Raw genomic sequence first — 16,458 nt, 5'->3', positions numbered from 1 at the left:
CTTATAAGGGGAGGAAATTTACACAGAGAGACATCAGAGGTATGCATACAGGGGAAAGAGTATATGAGGACAGGGGGAGACAGCTGCCACTTACCTCAGAAGAAATCAACCCTGCCAATGGCTCAATTTTAGACTGTAACCTCTGAGACTGTGGGAAAAATAATGTCTGTATTTTAAGGACCCCCTCCCACCCATCTGATATTTTACATGGCAGCCCTACCAAATGAATGCAATACCAAAGTACTTTTTTCAAAACATGGCTCCTGAACCACTTTATCAGGAAGTAGATTAAAATGCAGATTCCCATGCCCCATCCAGACCTACTAAATCAAATCTCTAGGGTCAAAGAATCTGCAGTGTTTCCCAAGCACCCCTGGGTACTCCTGTGCATACTGAAGTTGGGAATTCCTTTGCAGCGGGACTTTGCAGAAAGAAAGGTCACCCCTGTGGTGATCTGACAGAGGCTGCCCAACGGCCCCTGTGCCCGAAACCCCACCTTTAGAAAGGCATTCTTTGCAGTTAAACATTGCCCTCTCCCTGGTGGATCTCTTTTCAGTGCAAACAGCTCCTGGATGGAGGTGACAAATTAAGTCAATAACCTTTGAGTATGAATTCATTTATCAGCTCAATTCCTGTGGGATTGGAAGGATGCCAAACCTGAGAAAAACCAGAGAGTGGGAAGGCATAAGGGGTTGGCAGAGGGATGTTGGCATGGTCCACACTGGAAGAAGGGGTCTTCTTGACAAGCTTGCTCCATACCAGCCCCGGTGGGAGTGAGGTAGCCCACAGATGGCAGCCCCTGAGCGTGCAGTACACTGTACTCTAGCAGGAAGAGAAACAGAGAGATGGTGTCCAGGTTTTGCAGGTGACTCCCAGCTGTCTACTGTGTTTCTGTTTTGCTGCTTGAAAAGAGAAGGTAAAGCCAGGTCTGCTTCCTTGCCTTCCTGGGAGTGCAGTAGGTAGGAACCCGCTGAGAAGAGAGGAGAGGAGAGAAAAGGAAAGGGGAGGGGAGGAGAGACTATGGTAAGAAGTGGATTTTAGCAGGAATGATGTGCAAAGTACTTTAACATCCATGGACCCCTCAGAGCAGAAGGCAGCCAGAGGCTGGATGGGAATACTGAATATTCCTTTCATGCCAAAAATGAACCTTTCAGTTACTGGTTCATCCGAGATCCTGGACTGGAGCTTCACCCAACACTTACAGCATAGGCCCAGGCCTGAAGGGTAGGAAAGTGACTCAGTAGGTCTGAGAGGGAAGCTTTATAGTGTCTGTATTCCCATTGCTCTCATTATTCTTTCTTTATTTATGTATTTTCAAGGAAGGAAGAGGCATTGTCCCCACCCCTCCCTGCTTTGTGGTTCAGACCCAGAATCCTCTACGCCAAAGCAATTCACATGTGATTACAGCATTGCTTAAGTCCTCTGCTTCCTGAGTCTTCCAGCAAGACTAATGGCCTGAGAGCATCAGCCAGTGGGTGAGGGCCAGTGTCCTGACTGCTGACAAGTGGCCATCTTAGAGAAGCTACCAGAGAGCCAAAGCACTAATGGCTGCCTCATCTTGGATGCCACAACATTGAAATTGATAATGAGCTGGAACCAGGAAACCTTTGCAGGCCTGAGCATTCTCACTCCGCCTCAACCCCCAAACCAGAGCATCACGGATATGCCAACAGCCAGGGCACAACCCAGCCCATTGGATAAATGTTTTCTGGCTTCCCTTTTTTTCCATGGCAAAGGGGGAATGCAAGGTGAAGGCTGCAACAGACAGTGGCCCAGGATTTCAAACCCTGTTCCTGGAAGCAGCAGATGGCTGCAGGAGGATGAGGACCAGCCAGGCCAGAACCTTTGCTGGCAAGCCACTCTTCTTTTTCAAGACAGTGCTCACTGTGACAGCTGACAGTGTTGGCACTCCACCCAGATCCTCTGGCTCCCTTTTGACCCTCTGGTTATACACCCTGCTCTTCTCACTGTGATTTTCTTCCAAACATTCAGCACCTATGATTAGCTTCAGGAGAACAGCGTTCAGAGGAAGAGAAGGAAGCTACTCGGCACAGGTATGTAGGGAACTAGAAGGACCTGGGATTTTTCCCTATCCCCATGGTGGCCCATAGTCACTGGGTAATGGGCACCGAAATCTGAAACCCTCAGCTGCCTTACCTGAAAAAGCACAGCTTACTCTCCAGGGTCCTAGTGCAGAACAGGCTGAGGCTGGCACCTGCCCAAATGACCTCTTTCTTGATTTCTTTTTTCTCTTTTCCCCCATTAATATCTCACTACCAAAAGAAATGCACCCTCTCCAACTACCCTTTCCCCCAAACCACCTCCTCCTCTAGACCCCTTTATTGTTGTTAGAGGGACTTGCCATTGTCGTTGACATCAAGTTCAGAGGTTGGAGTAGCTTGTGTCATCTGTCCTATTCTGTCCTTCTCCCTTACTGCTACCCCATCTCAGTCCCCCTTCCTTCAGCACAGAGGCTAAGACAATAGGACTTTAGCATTAGGTGTCCAGTTCCCACTGTTCTGGAACATCCGGAACATTGTTGGCAAACAGATTTGGCTAAAGCCCAGGTCTAACTTCTCCATCCCGCCAAGATCACTAAGTTTTCAATGATTCCCAAATTCTTGCCAAAGTAAATATACCCTCCTGGTGTGGGCATTCCCAGACCCTCCATAATATGTCTCCAGGTTGTGTCTCCGAAGTTGTAAGAGGGCCAAGATGGGAAGCTATTCTCCTAACCCCTACTAAACACTTTCTCCCAAAATGGGCCATTTTATTTTTTTTCTTTAATTTTTATTGTTGGTTGTTCAAAACATTACATAGTTCTTGACAAATCATATTTCACACTTTGATTCAAGTGGGTTATGAACTCCCATTTTTACCCCGTATACAGATTTCAGCATCACATCGGTTACACATCCACTGTTTTACATATTGCTATACTAGTGTCTGTTGTGTTCTGCTGCCTTTCCTATCCTCTACTATCCCCCCTCCCCTCCCCTCCCATCTTCTCTCTCTACCCCCTCTACTGTAATTCATTTCTCCCCCTTGTTTTGTTTTTTTTTCCCCTTTCCCCTCACTTCCTATTGTATGTAATTTTGTATAACCATGGGGGTCTCCTTCCATTTCCATGCAATTTCCCTTCTCTTTCCTTTTCCCTCCCACCTCTCACCCCTGTTTAATGTTAATCTTCTTCTCATGCTCTTCCTCCCAACTCTGTTCTTAGTTACTCTCCTTATATCAAAGAAAACATTTGGCATTTGTTTTTTAGGGATTGGCTAGCTTCACTTAGCATAATCTGCTCTAATGCCATCCATTTCCCTGCAAATTCTATGATTTTGTCATTTTTTAATGCAGAGTAATACTCCATTGTGTATAACTGCCACATTTTTTTATCCATTCGTCTATTGAAGGGCATCTAGGTTGGTTCCACAGTCTTGCTACAAAATGGGCCATTTTAATAGGTAGAGATTATCACGGTGGTCAAGACCATGATATAAAAGCAATAGATGAAGGAGTGTGGATGACTTACATTGAGTAGGGAAACAGAGAAGGTCTGGGGCCATAAAATGGTCTTCCTCTCTACACCCAGAATTTGGCTTTACTTTCACTTACAAGTCTGTTACAAGGGTCACAGAAGATTTTTGGATTCTCCTTCAGAATGCATGTTGAACTCACAGAGCTTCCATTTATAAGATACCAGGCTTCCCAGCATGCCCTGTTCGGACATAGCCTTCATATTGGTTAGAACAGGTGCTCACATCCTGAGTTTTCACTCTGGCCACCACAAGTCATGTGATGAACCTGCACTGATAAAATCCATTGTAGAATGCTTGCCCTTTTCTTTTCTTCTCCCAGCACCCCTCACCTAGGTTTCTGACCTTGGGCTTAATTAACTTCACCTTGTCCACTCCAGTGTGGCATGGAGCACAGATCTCAGACTTTCCCATCCATTCTCTAGTGGACCTGATTTCTCACTATAGTAAGTTTGTATTTGGTGGCTTTGGGTTAATTACCTCTCAGCTCAGCCAGGCTCTGGGAACTTCTCCAGGGAAAATCTGCCATCGGTTGCAGTCCTCTCTGCATGCCCTTGGTCATTTATAAACTCTTTGAGTGGTGGGCATTCCACTCGCTGTGCTGCCTAAATCTCCTTTCAAGGAACAGCTTGCTGTCAAGCCCAACAGGTGACCTCCAGTTATCAGCCCTTTTGGGGTCTGCCCAAGCTATTGAGAACACTGCCAAGGTCATGTTCTTCCCAAGATGGCCTACATCCAGTGAGTGAACAAGATCAGGACACGGAGGCCTGGCAATGTTGGTTCCACATGGGACAGTCTGAGGGGATGGCTTGTTCCAGAATTTTCTGCCACATTGGCCAAGGCTTTGTTAGGACTGTCATACACCATTCCATGTCCTCCTCTGTACAGTCTTGCTTTCTCCCACTTATTTTCACAGACATTGATTCCCAACTGGTGTCTTATACCCCACACTCTGTGTCAGCATCTGTATCTGGGAAGTGCAACACGCAGCTGTAGGCTAAGGGGACTTGATGGTGCTTCTGTATGTCCCCTGTGGGCTCTGCTCTGAGGAGGCACTCTGAAAATGTTTATTAATTGTAGTTTGTTATGGTTTGGATGTGAGGTGTCCCCCAAAAACCATGTGAAGCAATGCAAGAAGTTTCAGAGGAGAAATGATTAGGTTGTGAAAGTCTTAACCGAATTAGTGAATCCCCTTGGTAGGGATTAACTGAGTGGTAACTGGAGGCAGGTGGGGTGTGGCTGGAGGAAACGGTTCATTGGGGGTGTGGCTGTGGGGTATGTATTTTGTGTCTGGATAGTGGAGTCTCTCTCTGCTTTCTGATCATCATATGAGCTGCTTCTGTCCACCACACTCTTCTGCCATGATGTTCAGCCTCACCTTGAGGCCTGAGGAATGGAGATGGCTGTCTATGGACTGAGGTCTCTGAAACTGTGAACCCCCAAATAAACCCCCTCTGGTTGTTGTTGTTCTGGTTAGATCTTTTAGTTATAGCAATGACAAAACTGACTAAGAGTTCAATTGCTGCTAATAATTACAGACATTGAAGGAGTAGATCCATGTACCTGGTATGTGAAGCAGCAGAGCTCAGTATGTGAATGCATCCTTTAGTACTCAGATGACCCCATGAGAAAAGCACCATTATTGCTCCCTTGTTACAAATGATGAAATTAAGGCACAGGAGGTAACTGAGTGGGAACATGAGCCCTCAAAGCTTGATCCCAAGCAAGAGCTCCTCTGTTGGAGCTAAACTCTAGGGGTATATGACAGCTGGTAACTAACATGGAAGAGGAATCTTATAAAATGACACAAAACAGTGTCAGAAAACTGAAGGAGAAATGACACCATGTCAGGGGGTGAGCACCCATGGGAGCTAGCAGACTCAGAACACTCCAGAAACTATGTCTCTCATGACAGCATTCTCTGTCCTTAAAAATCAGAACATCAGGCTGGGGTTGTGACTCCATGATGGAGCGCTTGCGTAGCACATGTGAGGCACTAGGTATGATGCTCAGCACCACAAAAAAACAACTAAGTAGAAAAAGGTAAAAAAAATGTGGCATTGATGCACAATGGAATATTACTCAGCAGTAAAAGAGAATAAAATCATGGCATTTGTACATAAATGGATGGCACTGGAAAAAGTAATGCTAAGTGAAGTTAGTCAATCCCAAAAAATCAAATGCCGAATATTTTCTCTGATATAAAGGGGCTGATTCATAGTGGGATAGGAATGGGAGCATGGGAGGAATAGACGAATTTTAGATAGGGCAGAGCAGTAGGAGGGGAAGGGAGGGGGCATGGGTTAGAAATGATGGTGGAATGTGATGGACATCATTATCCAAAGTACATGTATGAAGGCATGAATTGGTGTGAATATACTTTATATACAACCAGAGATATGAAAATGTGTTCTATACATGTAATATGAATTATAATGCATTCTGCTGTCACATATTAAAAAATCCATTAAAAAGAAAAAGGTATTGTGTCCATCAACAACTCACAACGTTTTAAAAATTTCATGGCATCATAGACTGCCTAAAATTTCTACAAATGTAGCCTAACCTCCCTGTGGCACAAAGTAAAAGCAAAAAGATTAAAGAACATTCCCAAGGTCACAGAGCTGATTGGAGTCTATCCCACCAGACTAACCAAGGTTCCAGATCCATCCCACTCAATTCCCTTTCCTCCTACCCTCTATGGCATACCCTAGAGCTCTCTGGTAGGCAGCTGCCAGATATTGAGGCAGGAATGGCACCTCCCACTTGTCGGGTCCAATCTTGGAGACAGGAGTCCACCACCTCCTTGGCCATACCATATTTTGCTCATCCAGCACAATCAGTATTCCAAGCACCTTGGGAGTGTCAAGGCAAGGGGATTGAAAGATGGGCTGTCAGAAGATGATGCAACAGTGCTACCTCATTTTTCTTGCTAATTTGCCCAAATTCTATTATTCCATTTCTCACTTCCTTTTGCCATTGAAACATAACAGCACAATGGCAAGTGGCTAAGTGCTATGAAATCAAACAAGTCTTGGTGTGAAACTCACCGTACCTCTTCCTTGTGGTGTGACCTTGAGAAATTTACTGAAATTCTTTGAGCCTTAGTTCCTCCCTCTATACAGTGAAGCAAATGATGCTCAAGAGTTACCTCAGAGAGTGGCAGGAGGGTTAAATAAAATCATGAATATTAAGGGCTGAGCACAGGGCTCCTGAACACAGTAAGGCCATTGTAAATTGTAGCCATTGTTATTTTTATTAAAGATACATAAGAGATAACATGTGTGGCACCCAGTAATCATTAATCTGAAGTCCTCAGCAGGGAAGAACAAATCAGAGCATGCATTAATTAGGGCTTCTCATAACAGAAAGGATTTAGCTGATACACACAATGCTTTTCAGGATATGAACAAAACCAAATGGACCATCTCAGGGCCAGAATCTGTCCTTGGCAGTCCCAAGCTGTCATAGAAACTCCCTTCCCCAAACTCGCTTCTGATATCAAATCTATAATTCCCACTCTTCAAGTTTCCTTAAAGACAGAATTAAGATAGTCTGGTTAGTCTACAAGAATGAGATAGAAGGTTGGGATGGAAAGATATGTGACATTTCAATAACTTGGTGGAGTGAGCTAACAAGGACATGACTCCTTCTGCAAAGGGATAGCTGATAAAACATAATGAAGAAAATAAGCTAGGCACAGTGGTGCATTCCTATAACCCCTGTGGCTCGGGAGGCTGAGGCAGGAGGATTGCGAGTTCAATGCCAGCCTCAGCAACTTAGCAAGGCCCTAAGCAACTCAGTGAGACCCTGTCTCTAAATAAAAAATAAAAAAGGTCTGGGGATGTGGCTCAGTGGTTAAGTGCCTCTGGGTTCAATCCCCAGTACCAATAAATAAATAAATAACATAATGAAAAAATAAATAACTACACAGTTTGAGATAGAAGAAGGGAGGAAGGGAGGAAAGAAAGAGGGAGGGGTGAAGGGAGGGAGCCAAGGAGGAAGGCAGGGAAGGGAGAGAAGAGGAGACAAAAGAAAAGAAACCCAAGTCTTTTTTCAGGTATTAAGTTCAACTCCAAGTCCTGGATTTCTGATTCCTGAACCACGTGTGGGTATAGCTCCTTATACCCCAGTCACATTGCCTCAGGGTTTCTTAAACTTTCTGTACTGTGGCCTCTCTAGCAGTCTAGGCATGCCTCTGGATGGACTCTTTGTCAAAATCATATTTTTAAACAACAACAACAACAAAACACTTGAAATGTATATACCAAAATATAAAACAATTATTGATATAGAAATCTATGTCCTTTTAATAAATGTGTGGAATAACAAAATCTAGTGGTAAGTGCATATACTGAGGCAGTTTCAAAAGTGATGACTATGAATGGCATTTTGATATATTTACCACAAATCTCATGTGATAACAAATATCTGTGATTCATCAGTGACCAATATTGCTGATACCACTCCAGCCTTTTGCCTGCAATGACATGTGAAGGAAACACTATATTTTAATTAGATATTAGTGAAAATAAAGAAGACCTCAGATATCAATGGTAAATTGAATAACCTACAATGTTCCCCATAGGCAATGGTAAAGGAAAACAAGACTACAACAGATCTCCTTCCTTTTAGGAAAAGGAGAGAGTGAAAAAAATTTCAAAGAGCCCTGGACACTGGCCCACATTATACATCTTTTTGGAAGTAGACATAAGACTACAGACTGAGAACATTGGCTCAACCCAAGTTCTTGTGAGAACTTCTTTTGACCATTGTCCTCGAAGTTCTTCCCTAAACAAGGCATAAGATACAATTTTCTTCTAGAAGATGCATTCATTTAGCAGGCCTCTGCCTTCCAGGACAGTGGCTGGGGACTGTACATTGCCTAGAAAGTGAACAATCACAGACTTCTGCCTTCCAACCTTTGGGGACACTTGAGCAATGCTGTGTCATTAACAGTATCCATGAGTTGCCAGCCACTGGATTTTTCAAAAAAACAACTGGCTAGTAATCAACACCAATGTGGGCATTAGACTTGGCAAACAAGTCCCTTGCTCTGATCTTCATGTCCCAAGGGGTCCTGTGCTTTGGAATCTTCCTAGAAATTTTCTCAATACCCCTTTGATGCCCAAATTGATCTCGTAGCACCATCTGGGCATGGCTTTATTTCCCCTCAACCTGGTCCCATATGGGTCCTGGCCTCTAGATACACTTACCTCAGCATTTTCTATGTCCCCTTCAAGTGTCTTGGAACTGCCAGAGCTAGCAGCACCATCCTCATGGATGGGACTTCCTGTGCACAGACCAGGACCTTCATGGACCCTGGTCTCTGTTTATCCCCTTTGATTCACTCTTTGGATACCTATACCCCAAACCCAGCATTAATAAAGAAGTGCATAGATTTCTATATCATGAATTATTTTATAATGTTTGCTATGTGCATTTCAAGTGTATTTTATTTGCATAAAATGATTCTGAGAGGGAGTTCATTCATAGGCATCACTAGTCTGTTAGAGAGTACATAGTACAGAAAATTTAAGAAACCCTGATGCAGATGTGACTGGGATATAAGGACCTATGCCCACACCTGGCTCAGGGATTAGAAATCCCCGAGGGATTGATCAGATCTTTAAAGAACCATAAGGCTCTTTCCTATAGGATTGTCCTGAGCCTGGGTTCCAGAAGGCAGTTTGGCAAACTATCACTTACCCTTGTCCTGACTGCTGTGCTACATTTGTGCCATGTGCTTCCTACAGTTGGCACCCAGAGCAGTCACCCTACCTCTTTCACTGTTTCCATATCACTTGTTCTCCTGAGGTAAGTGTGCCTGTTGCCTGGAAGGACTGCACAACGACAATGGACCTCTCTGGTTGATATCCTCTTCTTTCCTCCCATTTATATAACACCATGTTCTATAAACATGATGGGCTGCTCTTAAGCCATGCCGGACAAGAGTTGGACATTCCTTTCCCAGATGAGACTTCTCTTCTCTAACTACCCATGAGCCCCATCCTGTCTCCCAAACTGACAATGTTGTGTGGAAAAGCAGGGGAAGGTCAACATCATAAGAGGTCAAATTCTAGAAATGCAGTGATGACAGCCTACAGAGGTCCAGGGGAGACATAAGTGGAAGATGTATTGTTCTATATTTAAGCTATAACATCCTAAACAGTAAAGGTGACATAACCACAAAATGTATTATTGTTTGCATTTTCTCACATATTCAGTAAGATTTGTATTTGTGACCATTATCAATGAAACACAGTAATAACCTTTGAGACAGTCATTGGAAGCCAGTGTTCATGGGTGACACTCTGGATGATTCATCATCATGGGAGAGTAACCATCTCTGAATAAACGAAATAAGTGGTATGTGGGAACGAACAAGCAAGAAGATGTATAACATTTCAATATAAATAGATTCCAAAGAGCCATGGTATCATGAGTATTAATAGCATTACTTCCTTTTTCTTCCAAAGAGGGATAAGAAATTATCCAGTAATGACACATTTGGCAATAAAGAATACAGAGAGATGCTCCTGGACCTGAACAAGAAGACATAGTGCCAGGATACTATGAAGAATCATCATGAGCACTGATTGGGTAGTAAACAAATATTTAAGTATTTCTTTGATACCCGTCATTCTGAATATTCACTGATAAGTCACAATAGCTTACATAAACCCACAAATTTTGTAGCATGCTTAAAAAATTGAATTGTTTATATACATAGCCCCTGCTGCCCTCCAAAATAGAATGCTTGCACATGGTCTCCACATGACTTAGGGGTGACTCTAATCAAACCTGCAGGTCTTATTGAGTTATAGTGCTTGAACTTGGAACCCAGCCCTATGGCTTCCTTTTTTTTCATAATTGGTCTCAATGTGCATCAGGTAACCCTTCATTCTTAGTCTAACAGCTTCCATTTTGGCCTCTGCATTTGGGTAATAAAAAACAACAGGCTAGTTGTGAAGCCTGGTTAATCTGCCTCTTGCTTCCAAGTTCAAAGCTACCATTCAATTTAGGTGAATGGCTTAATACAATGAGAACGATTATTATCTTTGTCAGGCAAAGAGAACTCACCTGGAGATATTTGGAAGGAGCCAAGAATTTGTGCTTTTCCATGGATCTCTTTCTGGGACTGATTTTATTTCCCAGGTGCTTCCTTTCTCCCTGCCTTAGTGGGCTCTAAATTTAGCTTGGGGTGTAACATGGGGACTTTTCAGTCCCAATAAGCCTCTGATTGTTTCAGACATTTGAGTTTGTTGGTCACATTAGGAAGAGTCTTTCCTTTTTTGCTTCTCTATGAAACAAACTTTCTTATAGGATCATGAGGAAAGCTACAAGAAGGAGCCCCCCCCCCCAACATCTTCACCAGCTGCTTTGCTACCTCAAACTGAGAACTTACTTGGAAGTAATAGACATTGACACTGGCTATCTTAAGAGGGAAAATAGCATTGTTCTTAGTCTGTTCAGGCTGTTACAACAACAACAACAACAACAAAGACTGGGTAAATTAAGCAACATAATTTAATTTTCTAACAATTCTGGAAGCTGTTCTTCTGAGATCAGGATGCTAGTATGGTCAGGTTGTGGTGAGTGCTCTCTTCCTGGCTTGCAGATGGCTGCCTTCTTATCTTGCTCTGTCCTCACATGGCTTTTCTTGGTTTGTGCATATGGATGGAGCTCTGTCTCTGTTCTTTCTTTTATAAAGCCACTAGTCCTATCAGATCGGAACCCCACCCTTATGACCTTATTAGCATTAATTAACCCCTAAAAGGGCTATCTCTAAATATAGTCACATTGGGCATTGGGGCTTTAACATATTAGACTGTGGGAGTGGGGAGACAATTCAGTCCATACCAGTTATTAGATAATCTTGGAATACTCAGAGAACTGAATAATCAAGGCGATCAGAATGTGGAACCAACAGAAGCCAAGCCAGCTCTGGGCATAAATAATAGGAATGCAGAAAGTATATTTGCTAGGCACTGGCTATATAAAGATTCCAGCTGTGGCTCCTTTGATACTTGTTCATTCAGCTCAAGGTTCAAATATTCAAGAAGAACAGATGATTGACTGGGTTTGAGTCATGTGCCCATCCTGAAACTAATTACTTTCTCTAAAGGAAGGGATGCTGTATTCTGGTTGGTCAACCTGGCTTGTATGCATGCCCATGTACATATGTATGAGGCCAGCCTCATCCAAATCCCACAGAACAGGTTTGCCACTGGCAAAAGAGTTTCTGTTAAGTGGAAAAGAGAGAAAGGTGAAAAACAATAGCTATCAACCACAGAGTGCCAGGATTTTACACAGAAATTGTTGAAGTAAGCAAAATATTCCTTGGCCAAAGGAGAGGGATAGTTGCTGTGCATTGTCCACTTTATCTTTTCAAGGTGACAATGACATGAAGAATTGAACTTAGACCTTCCAAGTCTTCATTGGTCTTTGGAATTTGTTTTTCAGGTAGATTAATTTCCAGTAAAAGAAGAAGAAAGGGTAGCTTTCAATGCAAATGATCTGTCATCCCTGAGTTCCCAAATTTGTCTTTTAGGGTGGCTAAAGGCCAGACATTAGTATTTTTTAGTTATAGGTAGACACAATATCTTTATTTTTTTAATGTGGTGCTGAGGATCGAACCTAGTCCCTTACACAGTAGGTAAGTGCTCTACCTCTGAGCCACAACCACAGCCCTGGTAACAGTTATTGATTCAAGGGGAAGGCAATAACCCAGGTTAGCCCAAAGAAATTGAAGGAAAGAAACTTATTTCCATATTTGGGAGTGGATTGTCTTCTGTTTTACTGGCTATAGAAAAGCAATCTCCTGCCCTAGTTGCTGCCAGCAGCCATCTTGCTTCCATGGAAGCCAGCCCAAGGAAGGTCAAGTCAAAGGAATGGCAGATAGACCCTGGTCAGAGTCCCAACTGGGTCATACCTTGAGCTCTCTTCCCTTGCTGGAATATGTCAGATAATAGTCTTCCTAGTTGTTGAAACCATTTTGACTCAGGATCTCTGTCACTTGTAGATAAAAGCATATAAAAGTCAGATATTGTGTTAAGTAAGTTCTTCATATGCATTATCTCATTTTAGCCCCATAAAACCCCAGATTAGATAGTATTAGTATCTCCTTTTTGAGGCAAAAAAAAAACAAGGCACAAAATGTTTAAGTAACTTGCTCAAGGCCACTTAGTTATTGGACTTAGTCACTTGTTTCTAAAACCCACATCTAAGCCAGTATAAGTAAAGCCAAATAGCTTCATATCTACCAATCTTCCTGGAAAATAAATGTGAAATGGGAACATTATAAAATTTTAGTTCTCTACTTATTTGAATTAAAACCACAGAAGTTCTTTGTCCTCCCTCGAGATTGACCCTTGAATGCCAGACAGTGTAGATTTCTCAGCTCCTGCACCTCTCAGGAAGTACCTGGCTCATGTTCTATAAGCAATATATCACCCAGAAATTTTCTGAAAATTTTGGGGAAAAAAGACACTTTAAGTTGCTGTCATCTGCTGCTCATAAGAATAGAAATAAGTTCAAATTATAAAGATATCAAATTGGGGGCTGAGGATCTAGCTTAGTTAGTAGAGTGCTTGCTTAGCATGCACAAGGCCCTGGGTTCAATCCTCAGAACCACCATCATACACACACAAAAAGAAAAGAAACAAACAACAACAAGAACACCAACAACAACAACAACAAGAAAAAAGATATCAAAATCAAAATGTCTAGTGATGCAGAACCAGGAATGCCAGTAGGCTGGCATTTAAGTTGTGAAGGAACTGGAAAAAGTAGATGGTTTCTTCTTGCCCTACATCCTAAAGGTTTGCACTCCAAGAGGAAAACATGGCTGCTTATAGCACAAGCTTTAGAATCCCACTCACCTGTGTTTGAATTACTATTCTGACATTTCCTACATCTATGAACCTAAGTAAATTAATTAATTTCTCAATCAGTTTCCAAAGCTTTAAAGTGGAAATAATAGTGGTATCCACTTGCAGCATTATTGAGCTAAATGAAATATGCTTGAAGAGTTATAAAAATAGTCAGCTATTATCACAAATACAATGGCAAACAAAATAACAATTGAATCGAGTGTTTGTGGGTCTATGGGTGTCTATGGATCAGCTGAACTCAGCTCATCTTCAAGGTGCATGTCTGGCAGGGCATGGCCCCAAGCTATAAGGGGACATTTAGATCTCTGCACATGATTTCATTATGGGGTCAGGATAAATGGGCAGCAGTTACCACGTGTTTGGTGTGGGGAGTGGGAACTTTTCCCATGGCAATGGGACAATATGAGAGGGAAAGTCCAATAGCATAAGCCCACTTCATGCCTTTGTTTGCATCACCTCCATAAATATCCTATTGGCTATAGCAAGTTACCTGGACAAACTGAATGTCAATAGAGAGAGGAGACAGTGCAAGGTCATATGGAAAAGATGTAGATACAAGGAGAAGGTGAATAATTGGGAACAATGTCATCCTCCAAAAGTTCTTAGAACAATGGAAAGCTCAGAAAATGGAGGGATTGTTCTGGATTGCTATGGAATCCTATTGGAGTCCCAAAGAGGCTGGTAGTTGTGTAGAAGAGTAATGACCAAACTCTTGTCACTTGAGGTTTTAAGAAAGAAGAAATACCTTTTTTTGTGGTTCTGGGGATGGAACCAAGGGCTTCATATATGCTAGGCAAGCACTCTACAGCTGAGCTACATCCTCAGCCCAGTAATGCTTCTTGATAGCATTTATTCAAATGAAAATAGCTCTAGTTATTCCCATGGGGGAAAATGTATATTCTTACAACTTAGTTTATGTCCTAATCATTGAGCAAATTACAGAAAAATTTCAATAAGAAAAGTGGCACAGATTTCTAGCAACTAGAATGTTGAGATCTTGACAATTTGAGAAGTACCACCTGTGCAGTAGCTGGCTCTTTTTCTGCTGATATCAGGTGGTAAGCTTGTCTTGAATCTTAGGTGGGCTGTGCTCAGTCTGTAGGCTGAAACATCGTCCATTTGTCGATCTTTCACCTTATCGTATTGACCACAATATAACAACAGTCCTCAATAATTCCCTTCCTTTGAGGAAGGCCCCTAGGTGACTACCAAATGTGTATAGATTTGAAAGTAACCACAGATAAGCCTAAGTGTCCTCTAATGCTGTATGAAATTTGTTCTAGTAGTTTCTTCTTTCCTTAGTCTACCCCTTCACTAACCCATCTGGGCTTCACATCTCAGACAAAAACCATGAACTGTGCTTATGCTCTCCTCCCTGAAGAAGCCATGACTACCCAGATTCACAAGAAACTTTTCTGCTGGATGAAGTTATTCTGCCCTTTGGAAGGTAAATACAAGAACACAATTCTTGGTGGAAATTCTGCCAACATAAGTCACAGAAACCCCCCTGTTTCCAGACAACAAATCCATACAAAAAGAAAATGGCTTGAATATTGTAACTATATGTTACAGTCATGGTCCAACATTGATATCTTGGGACTGTTGAATAAAGTCTCTATTCCACTTACTTAAAGCTTGGAAGTCCTCATTTGTCAATCCTGTGATGACGATGAGTGTGGATGGCTTCTGAATTCCCTTTATGGTTCTTGATAAATGTTCAATAAAAGGTCATTATATGGCCAGGTTATGATATATTTATAATCTGTATCATACCAATGCACTAGGACTTTTAATAAATGCTGAATATTAAGAGTCTAATTCTTTCAAAGCCAGTTTGGAACCATTACAGATTTCAATCTGGGGGTTGGAAGGCAATTGCCCTTTCTTCTCTATCAGTTCTGAGAGTGGACACTTGAAGATGGGGGAAGAACTGGGCTGAGATGTAGCATCTTGATGGCAACAAAGGGGTGGCACCCCTTGAAATCTCCAACCCAGTACACAGTATAACAGACAGACTGGTTTCTTCAAAGAGTCTTTACAAAACATTTGAGGAGGCAAAAAGACCAAGTCCAGAGTGTATCAGGAGACAACCTGCCATGACCCACATAGGACAAGCTTCTGGTCTCTCACTGAGACACCTGCTTCCTCCAGAATGCCATCTGCCCAGTTCCCTGCCCCAATCTCACAGAGCCAATGAGTGGCAGCATAGGGGTTGAACTGAGTCCTCCTTTCCCCACAATCTCATGTCTTTCCAGGATACCATCTTGCCTCCTTGTAAAATCAGAATGGACTGAAGCTTGCTACCTCCTGAACAGAGAATGCAGGTGGGAGGAAGACTAGGGGCTGGTCCTAGCTTCCAGCATGTAAGACCTAATTCTTCCCTTAAGTGACTTTTGGCAAGGAATGACTGCCTCCTCAGTTGCATCCACTATGTTCAAGAGTTGCTTTATCTCTATTTGAACTGACTCTCCAACATAACTTCACTGTGAAATGCATTTTACCAATCATACAGTAAATAAAACACCCATTGAGCAAGTGGGAGTGTTTGTTATAGTAGATTTGCATGCACTACAGACCCTATAGATTTGTTATGGCAAGCATCTTACTCTCCAACTTCATATTTGTTCCAGTCTTGCTCTTAAGGCATGAAAAACAAAATAATCAACAAACAAGCATGGGTCCTTCTGCAGCATGAGTGAGTTTAGAGGCAGTTCAAAGTTGCTGCAAGAGAAATTTTTCTGTAAGAGGATGATAAATGGAGAAAGACATTGGTTTCCTTATAGATCAGAGCATCCAAGTGTAAGAAATGGATTTAGAGATGCTAATTGTGGTAATGAATGATGAAGAGACCAGGAAGTGTCTAAGATCAGCAGAGAGAGATGGGAAGCTTCAATGTAAAACAAAAAGAAGCACATTTAAACACAGCATGATGTGATGTCAACACATTCACACCAGGATAGCTAAAGTAGGAAAAGGAAGGAAGGAAGGAAGGAAGGAAGGAAGGAAGGGAGGGAGGGAGGAAGGAAGGA

General features: G+C 42.4%; 1 long non-coding RNA gene across 2 annotated transcripts; it reads left to right on the top strand.

The window, feature by feature from the left end:
• Window positions 1-1,366: 1,366 nt before the first annotated feature.
• On the top strand, window positions 1,367-15,964 carry LOC124107151 (uncharacterized). Of its 2 annotated transcripts, none has more exons than XR_006856304.2 (4): window positions 1,367-2,054; window positions 10,013-10,136; window positions 14,732-14,876; window positions 15,685-15,964. It is a non-coding gene; the product is annotated as an uncharacterized LOC124107151 (long non-coding RNA). The 2 variants fall into 2 exon arrangements; XR_006856303.2 differs by having other exon boundaries at window positions 1,389-2,054; window positions 14,771-14,876.
• The last annotated feature ends 494 nt before the right edge of the window (window positions 15,965-16,458 follow it).

The sequence above is a fragment of the Marmota monax genome, unplaced genomic scaffold (genome assembly GCF_021218885.2).
Source record: "Marmota monax isolate L192 unplaced genomic scaffold, Marmota_monax_Labrador192_F-V1.1 WCK01_AAM20220418_F8-fsc00158, whole genome shotgun sequence".
NCBI classification, from domain to species: domain Eukaryota; kingdom Metazoa; phylum Chordata; class Mammalia; order Rodentia; family Sciuridae; genus Marmota; species Marmota monax.
This window is presented reverse-complemented; position numbering and strand designations above follow the sequence as displayed.